General features: G+C 32.9%; 1 non-coding gene across 1 annotated transcript; it reads left to right on the top strand.

Moving 5' to 3' along the window:
• The first annotated feature begins 7,133 nt into the window (after nucleotides 1-7,133).
• Nucleotides 7,134-7,236, top strand: LOC124992092 (U6 spliceosomal RNA). Its single transcript, XR_007110087.1, has one exon. It is a non-coding gene; the product is annotated as a U6 spliceosomal RNA (small nuclear RNA).
• Nucleotides 7,237-10,929: the final 3,693 nt, after the last annotated feature.

Raw genomic sequence — 10,929 nt, 5'->3', positions numbered from 1 at the left:
TTCTGAGTCTGTCACCTTCCCCGTCTCATTGACACTCCACTTCTTTACCACCATTACACTGTGCAACCATTTCACTTCACACCTCACGATTAGAATATTAAAAGGAGAGAACACTACTCGATTTGCTCCAGATAGCAGAGTTGTTTTTGACACTTAGAATAGAAATTGTCACCAGAATATCACGAAGACAAGAGAGTCTCCAACTGAGTAGAACATTCTAAAGCTTAAAGCTATTTTATTTTACAGCTAATGAAAACTTTCAAGAAATCTCTTAATGGCACCTGATTCATTTACTCAGAGTTATTTAAGGGCTGCATAATTTTAACCAAAAAGAATAATTATACTCTTAAAGTTACAAAAAAAAAAAAAAGATTCTGCCATAAAACTTTAACATGGGCCATTATTATATTAATCCTTTGTTAATCGTTGTTTCATTTAATCTTATGTACTCATGAGTAGAGTGTATATTCCTAGACAAAAGGGGTGTGTGTTTGATGGGGCACTGGTTAAGATGACAATACTATCACAAACTTTTTTTCTGTAGAGAATAAGGGCAGAGTTATGACGTCAAGAACTAATAGTGAAATACCTAACAGGATATTTCTGCTTTTTTGATACAAAGGAAAAGAAGAGGAAAAAGACAAGACCTTATAAGGATATATGCCACTATCATAGTTTTTTTTTTAATCTACCTATTTTGCAATAAATCCTTAATTAAGGGATTCCCTTGTGAAAGCTGAGGTCTTTTAATTTTAAAATCAAAAGTGAAATACCTACCACTAGCAAAACAAAATTAATGTTGATATGTTATTTTATCTCTGCAAAAATCAATGATGACTGCCTCTGGTTAGGCTCCACCATATCCCTGTAGCATAGTGAGCATTATTATTTTCTTTGCCCAGGTCAGGCTATTAAATTAGGAGCATCACACATTCATGCAAAAAGTCCTCCAATGCATATTTTGGTTGAAATTTATTTCTTCTACCAATGACCTTAGCAGTTATCTGTGTATTTTACAAAATAATTAAAATCCCTTATTAATATTTCTGCTACTTTTTTTTGTTCCCAACATAGACACAATCCATTCTTCTTAATAACTGGTCAAACTCATATGCTCACATAGACAAATGTAGACAAATATTGATGGGAGATAAAATTCTACAGAATAATAAACATTGAGAGTGGTCTTCTTAGGTAATGAGATCCCTATTTTCTACAGCTTAAGCTGTTTCTTTATTGGAACTTGCTTGGGCTACAAATGAATGTAGTCCTTGTTGGATCATTAGGTTTTTATCCTAGGAGTCTGGGCTGGAATTTGCTAATTTTTAAATTCTCACTCCTCAGTTAACCTTATATGTTAGCATTCCGTTTTTAGAGGCTATTGCAGAACACAAGGGGACTAAAACAATTCCAAAATTCCATGGTTTCCTTTATGACACACCCAGAAAGATTTACCAGTTTTGAGAAAGTAGAATTGAAAATATTTCACATACACAGTAGAGTGGAAAATGTAAATATTTGGAATCCATGCAATATTTTTCAGGGAGCCTCATGCTTACTAGGCGAGCAGTGTACCACAGAGTTAAACCCTTAACTCAATGGTGGGCATTTGGATGAAATTGCTTAGGGCAAACTATCCATCATGAGATAAGACTTAAGAAAAAAATCCACGTTATCAGTTCAATACGATAGGTCCAGGGAAGAGAAAAGGGGTGAATTGGACTCAAAATTATGGTGTCTACGTTTATTGAGCTTGGGTGTTTTTGTCACCTCTGATCCATTTTATACCCCATGTTGGGGTAAGAGTAGTTTATGGATCTTTCCATTACTGAAAAACATGAGCCAAATTTTCACTCTGTTCCTTTTATATGAATTCAAAGTTATTCTTTGGATAAACAGTGTAGTTCTGTTACTGTGTCTATTCATTTAATTTGACAGAGGCAAAAAAAGAGGAGCATAAAACTTTAATTTCTGGAACAATATTTGTATTTAAGTACTCTAGTATGAAAGTGTTATTTTCCTGGTGAACTTATTTTCAAATGTTTTTTCACACAGGAATCTTAAGCTTTAGTGGACAAAACGTCATGACTCTTGAGTGGTAATAAGTCGAAATGGAACACACATGAGGGAGTTAAGCACACACTCGTAATAAGCCTGCACAAGCCGTCCATTACAAGGGCCTGCTTCATTTTCTATGCCAGAGTCACAAAATAACTTCAAACTTTGTCCCAGAGAAGGAATCAAAAGTCCACCTCACACACATAAAAGGGACATCTCTATGGATTTAAACCAAGACCTGATTATTCAGGAGCAGCTTATTTGGCTCTTGGCTAAGTCAAAGTTTGCTACTTCTGGGCATGTTTGACTATAGGGAACTCGCCCTCATTTTCATCCCTCTGCCTGTTCTGAAGGATGTGAAAAACACACAACTTCATTTTTACTCATGTGGGTTTGAATGGGCTCTTATTTGACTCATTTTCTTTAGAAGTGAGGAAAAAAAATAAAAATGCTTTTGCATGTGCAGGGATTTGGGGATTTCTTCTCTTTCTTCTCTTTTCCATTTCTTTTTCCCCTTGACAGAATGTCTGGTCTTTAGGCATTTGTAAGGTCTCTGCTTCATTCTTTCAAACCAGTCCCTGATGTATGGGTGGGGAGGTGGGGGACACAGGAAATAGGAATGAATTCTTATTCGCAGGACCACTTAGAACCCCAGGAGCCACGGGTCACTACCCTGGGTGGAACAGTTCAAGTAAAAGTGTTTTGGCAGAGCTTATGCAGTCATGAAATGACAACATCCAAGGGTTTGGGCCCTCCTTGACATTCACTGTTGTTCCCAGCCCTATCATTGTTCTGTCTTGCATATATCACTTAAGAGTCCTTCTCTTATTGTTTTTTTTTTTTTTTTTTTTTTTTAATATCATTGTATCTGAACCTCCTTCAATTCCATCATTATGTAGGTTTATAATTTTGGTACCAAACCAGTCATACAAATTAGATTTTTTTTGTTTTTTTTTTTTTTGGGGGGGGGGGAGGCAAACAACAAACATAAAAGGGATCAAGATCTGCATCATGTTATTCCAGTCATTCTCTTTAAAGGGGACAGAAGGAGAAAACTCCAGTACTGTACAGGCCAGTAGAAGCAAACAGGAATAGCTGCAAAACACTGTATACAATGTGACATCTGTGGACCAGTAGGAAAGGCTGGTGAATACTTCAACTCAGGACTGAATTCATGCAAAAAGAGCCAATTGTAACTTAATCAGTTCAATTCGCATTAAGATAATATTCTAAAAGGAGGGTCATGCTTTTCATTGCTAGCCTTTTCTACATTAGTACATGTTTGGTATTTTATTTTTAATGTCAAAAGAACATAGCTGACAGTTTGAATCAGAGTCAATGTATTTCAGCAAGTATTATAAATTGATACCTGGTGTATATTTCTGTTGTTTTGATAATCTATGGCTGAGCTGATTTCCCCACACTCTACTCCTATAACTTCTAAGTGTCATTTGAGAACAGAGGGATTTTATTTTCTCATGATCTTAGGCAGTTGAAGAAAAATTTCTTTGAGGTGTTTTTGGAGAGATTTCCATTTGGCTGTCTATGCAATGTCTAAATAAATAATGAAAAGTTGAAAAGTTCAGTCACTGGTTTTCAATGAATTTAACTCAAAATGATATATAAACTTGCTTAATTAACCTGTCACCTTAGTCAAAAACTTGTGCACAAGTGAGTTTGTGTGCTAGTGTAGACTGTGTTGAAGGAATATAGATACTTCAGAGCTATGGAGGGGAAAATGTATGAAAAGATTGTATCTGAAATTAGTTACCAGAGGTTGTAAAGCAAGATCTTTTATAATCTTTAATTTTCAACAAAAATTCCAAGTTTAAAACTAGCAGAATATGGCTATCAGTTGAATTTCACTCTCACATGTAATAAAGTATTTGCACACAGTAAATCATTCACTGGGAATTGAATCTTATCGGATTTGCATTATAGTGAAAAATTTTCAAGTGTCATAGTTACAGAAATGTATGTACAGGCAACACATAGTCGCCTTTTATGTAGACAAAATGTAAGAAAATATTTTTCCACCAAGTATAGGTATGGATGCATTAAGCATTATTCTTTCTGACAAAAGATCAGAAAATAGATTTTCCATGGTTAATAATTGAGGAAGGAATTATTAAGGGTTCTCATTTACTATTCCTGAAATGTCTTATTTTCTGTGGCTCTGCTGGTTTTCTGGGATGATTTTGTTGAACCCACTGAAACGATAATTCAGTAATTCTGCAAAGGTTCAGTGCTTCCTGGATTTGGTCCACTTTCTGAGATTCAACAAGGAGAATCAAACTAACAAATCTCAATGATGGAACATTAGACATATTGTGACATCTTTGATTATATGAATCTAAGCATGTAGTCATGGATGAGGATGATACTGAATCCTGCTCCCAAAAATCCACCAAAGTATTTCTTTTGTCTGCTGTGTGTTGCTTTGTTGAGGAGAAGTTTCTAATCACAAGCATCATACTCCATGTATAACCACTACCAACCCTTTTTCTATAAAGCAGCGTCCAGTTAATGAGAAATAATGTTAAATTGAAACAAAAGTTCCTCAAATTACTCATACTTGTTCTTAGATTTTCAGTTGGGATTCCTTAGAATTTTTCAACCAACTTGAGGGTGTTGGTGATTGGGTTCCAAAGTACACTGTAGAAATAGTACATTCTTAAAAGTGATAGGGTACAAACTGTACATTTGATTTGGTGGTCCAGCTCTCTGGTGAGACTGTAAGACAGTACACCATCAGGAGTATAGAGTTGTCAAAAACCCTTTGCAGGATATTGGAAGTTTGTATGTGCTGGCTCACTTTGCCTTTTTCACTTTTGTTTCATTTGACTTTTATATTTAGAGTGTGCATGGTTAATACTTAGTTGAGAGCCTGGGTAGTCACATCTAGCAAATTTAATATCGCTATTTAGAAAAATGTTTTCTATAAAACATTTTAAGTATCAAAATGTTTCTATAAAACATTTAAGTATCAAAATGTATAAAAGATACTTGATCATTTGTCTTGAGGAAATTGTCACTTGCCCCTTTCATAGACTCCAATCCCCAGTGATGGTGCTTCCTTCCTATTTCTCTTCTCTAATTTCTTCACACTTTTTTCTGTCCTCTGTTATATCTTATATTTACTCCACAACAGACAAGCTTCTTATAGAAATAATTTTGTGTTTTGCTGTTCCAGTCTACATGATGACTTTAAGTCTTCTCATTCATTTTCAAATTGGTCCTCCAAACTAATTTCCTATTAGGATCTTAAAATATATTTTGACAATCTGTTCACAAAAAGAATAGTAAAAGTCAATCACATTGGAAATTTTGGTTTTCATCTGAAACTTTTCATGGTTTTCATAAATTACACAGTTGCAAATTATGTGATTTTCAGTATATTCTAAATATCACAGTTTAAATGGATCTTAAATTTAGATTTATAATAAAATAATTTGTATTTAAAGTAAATTAAGAGCAGCACGTTAGGCATAATGGAATAAGGAACTATGAAAAATCTGTTTCATGATTAGAAAAAAAATAAAGTGAGAAAACTGACAAGAAATGATCAAAATGCCCCTTTTCAGAACCTTGGAAAATGATCAAAGACATATAACAATCCAAGGAGAATTAACTAAGGAAAAATAATGAATGTTGGTAAGAACTGTGAATATATGGCATTTTAACTTACTCAATTTCCATCTCCCTCTTCAAACTTTGGCAGTGTAGAAAATTATGGTGGCTGTGAAAATCAGCAACCGAGCAGTCACTATAGCAAATTGGTTTGCATCCCCAAAACCCCAGTCCTAGAGAAATATCATAACTGAAAGCTCCTTGAAAAGTTCTGTTCTAAATTTTTACCTTTATTTGATCTAACTTAGTGTTGCCATGTGGGAATAAGTGCATCCGTAGGTCATTTGCTGAAAGTAATCAACAGCAATTATTTAACAGCAAAGTAACCTGAGGTGGAGAAAAATAGGGTGAACAATGTATTCATAAGTGATTCTAAAAACTTCTGACATATTCCTTAGAAACTGGAGTTCCAAGTACTTATGGAAAGAAGTAGTAATATCCTACTCTCTCACTTCTAGCAGACCTTGAAGATCTCCACAAGTAGGAATTGGAGGCTAAGGCAGAGTTACAGATTATCTGTTGGAATGTTGAAGCATGCCTTAAAATACACAGAGAGTCAACTGGTAAAGGCTAAGCCTTGTTGATTTAAGACGTGTAAGACACAAGTTCTTAAAATTTTCTTTTAAGCAGTGCTGGGGATTGAACCCATGGCCTCATACATGCTAGACAAGTACACTACCACTGAGCTATATCCATGATCTCAATACATGACTGTATTTTTAAAATAAGCTGTAGTAACATATCAATATGGTATATCTCTTAGCAAAACAACCTTACTTGCAGAGAAATGTATACCATGAGATTCCATTTATATCAAGCTTAAAGTATTTCAAACCCAATTGTGTATGAATGTATTCCACAAAAAAAGTTTACAAATATATATGAAAATAAAATAAAAAAATAAAATAAATAAAAAAAGTCTAACATTATCAAATGTTTAAATAAAAAAGACTTTTAAGATAATTTGTTAATTCATTAGCTGACCATTAAGCTTGTTGAACAGAGACTTTAGTGCCTGCACACCACAAGAAAAAAGAAAATGCAGACTACAAATTTAGTCCAAGAAATTCTCTAAACAATAACAAAAATAAATCAAGGAGGCTGACAAAATTCAATCAGAAAAGAATAGTCTTTTTTTTTTCTTTTTCCTTTAAAAAAAAAAAAAAAAAGTCTTTTTAACAAGTGGTATTAGATAGCCACATACAGAAGAACAAAATTTGCCCTTGATTCATACAATATATAAACTCAAAGTATATCATAGAACTAAATATGTTAATGACATTTTATCAAAATTAAGCATTTCATGCTTTAGAGCATACAATGAAGAAAATGAAAAGACAACTGCAGAATGGGAGAACGTATTTGCGAATCATATATTTAATAAGAATTTGTATCCAAAATACACAAAGAATAATTAAAATTTGATAGCAATAAACAATATATATGTGATTTTGGAAACACAGAGACTAAGAATGAAATAATATAGAGAAGATCAGCATAGCACTGCCCAAGAATGACATGCAAATTTTTGAAGCATTCCATGTTTTCTTAACCAAGAAAGTGAAATATCTGCACAGTGACTTCCATTATACATTAATGAATTAGAGAGGACACAGTAAGTGGAAAATATTTAATTTTAATAATTGGAAGAAATAATTGTGTTAAAATATTTATTCAGTAGAAAGCAATCAACAATGTAATTCGTATCAAAGTTCTAATGTCATTTTTCACAGCAATAGAAAAATCAATGCTACAATTCAGATAAGACCATAAAAGACCATGCATAGATAAGACACCCTTAAATGAAAAGAACCAAATAGAGTGACCATTATCTGACTTAAATTTTCTTACAAAGCTATCATAATCCAAACAGTGTGAAACTGTCATAAAAACAGATCCATGGAAAATGAAACCCAAATTAACTTGTGCATTTATGGCCAACTGATTTTTGACAAAGTTACTGATGGCACACAATGTGAATAAAGTCTCTTTAGTAGATAATGTTGGGAATATTGAATATCCACTTACATAAGAATACAGGTCAATTCTTATCTCACACTACATACAAAAATTGGGTCAAAATGGATAAAGAAAATGCAGCATTTATATGTGTGTGTGTGTGTGTGTGTGTGAGAGAGAGAGAGAGAGGGAGAGAGAGAGAGAGAGAGAGAGAGAGAGAGAGAGAGAGAGAGAGAGCACACACAATGGAATACTATATAGCTTTAAAAAAAGAAAGAAATCCTGTCATTTGTGTCAATGCAGATAAACCTGGAACACATAATGCTAAATAAAAAAAGCCAGAGACAGATTTAAACATAATTCAAAATCAACACAAAGCATGAAACTATAAAACTACCAGAAGAAAAAACATAGGAAAAAGTCTCCATGACATTGGCCTGAGCAATGTTTTTTTTTTTTTTAATTTGTCACCAAGATAAATGGTACATGAAAAAAAACAATTGAAAGCAAATAAGTAATGATGGATGGAAGGAAACATTTGCAAAGTACACATCAGATAAGAGGTTAATATCTAAGAAAAAGGGAACTAAACAACTCGACAGTAAGAAACAGCTTGATTTAAAAATTTGCAAAGGCACTGAAAAGCTATTTCTCAAAAGAAGACATACAAATGTCAATGTTCTCTCTAATATGTGGATGCTAACATGAAACAAGGGGAAAGGGGAAGAATAGAAGTTCAGTGAATTAGATAAATGGGAATGAAGGGAAGGGAGAGAGGACAGAAAGAGGAAAGACAGTGGAATAATTCTGACAAAGTGTCCTATATACATATATAAATATACCATAAGGAATCTGTACATCCTATACAACTACGAGACTGGGATCCTAATTAGAATAAGATCTATTCCATGTTTGTATAAATAAGTCAAATAATACTCTACTGTCATGTATAATTAAAAAGAATAAAAATTAAAAAGAAGACATACAAATGGCCAAAAGTTGCATTAAAAAAAGCTCATCATCACTAATCATCAGGGAAATACAATTTAAATCTACTAGGAGATATCACCTCTAAGCTATCAGAATGACTATCATCAAGTGTTGTGGAGGCAGAGAAAAGGGAATACTTGTACACTGTTAGGGGAATGTGAATTAGTTCACTCATTAAGGAAAACATTACAGCGGTTCCTCAAAACACTACAAGTATAACTACCACATAATCCAGCATTCCCACTATTGAGCGTACAGCCAAATGAAATGAAATCAGTATGTGAAAGATATATCTGAACTCCCATGTTCATTGCTGCATTATTCACAATAGCCAAGATATGGAATCAACCTAAGTGTCAATCAACAGATGAATGGATAAAGAAAAATTTCAGTTAGAAAATTTTAAAGTTTTAGTCAGACAGAAGGAATAAGATTTTGAGATCCATAGCACAAATGACTACCATAGCTAATAATGTATTAAAATTTTCAGAATTACTAATAATAAATTTCAAATATTGTCACCATACAAATTTTGTATGTGAAGTCATGGATGTATTAGATATGTTGATTTAACCCTTCTGCATTGTATAGAAACATCATAACTTCATATTGTACTTTATAAATATATACAATTAAAATCTGTCAATAACAGTTGAAAATATATAATAATTTTAGAAAATAATAAAAGACAACCCAAAGTAAAGCAGCACAGGATTTAATAGCTGTTTCTCCAAATGGCTATTAAGTACATGAAAAGATTTTGACTTAGCCTGGGATGCCACAACAAAATATCATACACTACTACATTATAAACTACAAAAATTTATTTCTCATAGTTTTAGAGGAAGGCCAGCATGATCAGGTTCCCGTGAAGGTCCTCTTCCAGTTTGTAGACTGTTGACTTCTTGTATCTTCACATGGCAGAATGATGAAGGTGCATTATTTCTCTGGCCTCTTCTTCTGGAACACTAATCCAATTCATGACCTCATACATTCCAAGATTTCCACAACCAAATGCAAACACATTGAGGATTCAATTTCAACATATTAATTTTATGGAACTCAAACATTTAGTCCATATGAGCTACGCAGCATTATTAGTCATTAGGAATTTATAGCATTTTACCCCACACTGATGATACATATTTTAATGATGATCTTGTATTGTGTTCAAAACTCATCAATGAAAATGAAAGTGCATTTTAAATTTTTTGTGAGTTACTTTTTAAAAGGAGCTGGATTAATTAATCTCTAAAATTAGCATTAGTACATAATTGACCAATTTTTTTTTCTTTTTAAAAAATATTTGGTTTTAGTTGTAGGTGGACACAATACCTTTATTTTATTTTTTACATGGTGCCAAGGATCAAATCCAAGGCCTCACACATGCTACTCAAGCTCTCTACCACTGAGCCACAACCCCAGCCCTAATCAAAGTTTTTAAAAACAACTAAAAATTAAATATAAAATTTTCTTTAAAATATCCTTAATGTGATAGACATAGAGTGAGGAGATTAATGTTATGTCTGTTGAGTGAAGAAATTATAGTTTTCTCTTTTGTCTAGTATATCTGAGGTTTGCATCATAGGAAATGTACCATGGTATGAAAGAAAAAGGAAAGAAGAGAGGAAGGGAAGGAGGGAATTCTTTAGCAAGAATTCTTTGAGCATATATTCCAACAAAATACATGAGAATACAAGAAAGTGTAAAAACTTTAAGAAATTTTGGCATTAACCCAATAGTGTTATGTTTTAAATTCAGAACTTATAGCTACGCTTTTGCTCAATACCAGTAAGGAGTCAGTAAAAATTGTTTTTAACCTTAGGTTAAATTTATATTTATGAGAATAGATTTTTCCATATGAAATAAAATTTCCATATGCAGTTGGATGAGTTCAGTTTAAAATAGCCAAGTTTCTAGCAGGAATATTTTGATTACACCTTTCCAAATAAGAAGTCCTCCTGTGGGGACATACTGAAGAGGCCTACTGAACAAATCATTAGGCATTCAGCCAACATTTGGGGCAAAGATGTGGTATGCTAAATTTAGCTTTCATAAATTAAAAGTGGGTTACATAATTTCATATGTATTTAATAGATATTTGCTTTTATTTTAATAGCCTGTTTTGTGGTTTGATTTCATATCGTTGCTTATTATATTGCTAATGAGAAGAATTACAAAACATTAGTATTTGACCAGTATTTCAAAAATACTTTCCAAACTTGTGGTTTATCATTTTTGCTTCTACTTTTGATTTATATACAGAATTTCAAATGTTAAATATTGAAATTC

This window comes from Sciurus carolinensis, chromosome 8 (assembly GCF_902686445.1).
Source record: "Sciurus carolinensis chromosome 8, mSciCar1.2, whole genome shotgun sequence".
NCBI classification, from domain to species: Eukaryota; Metazoa; Chordata; class Mammalia; order Rodentia; family Sciuridae; genus Sciurus; species Sciurus carolinensis.
This window is presented reverse-complemented; position numbering and strand designations above follow the sequence as displayed.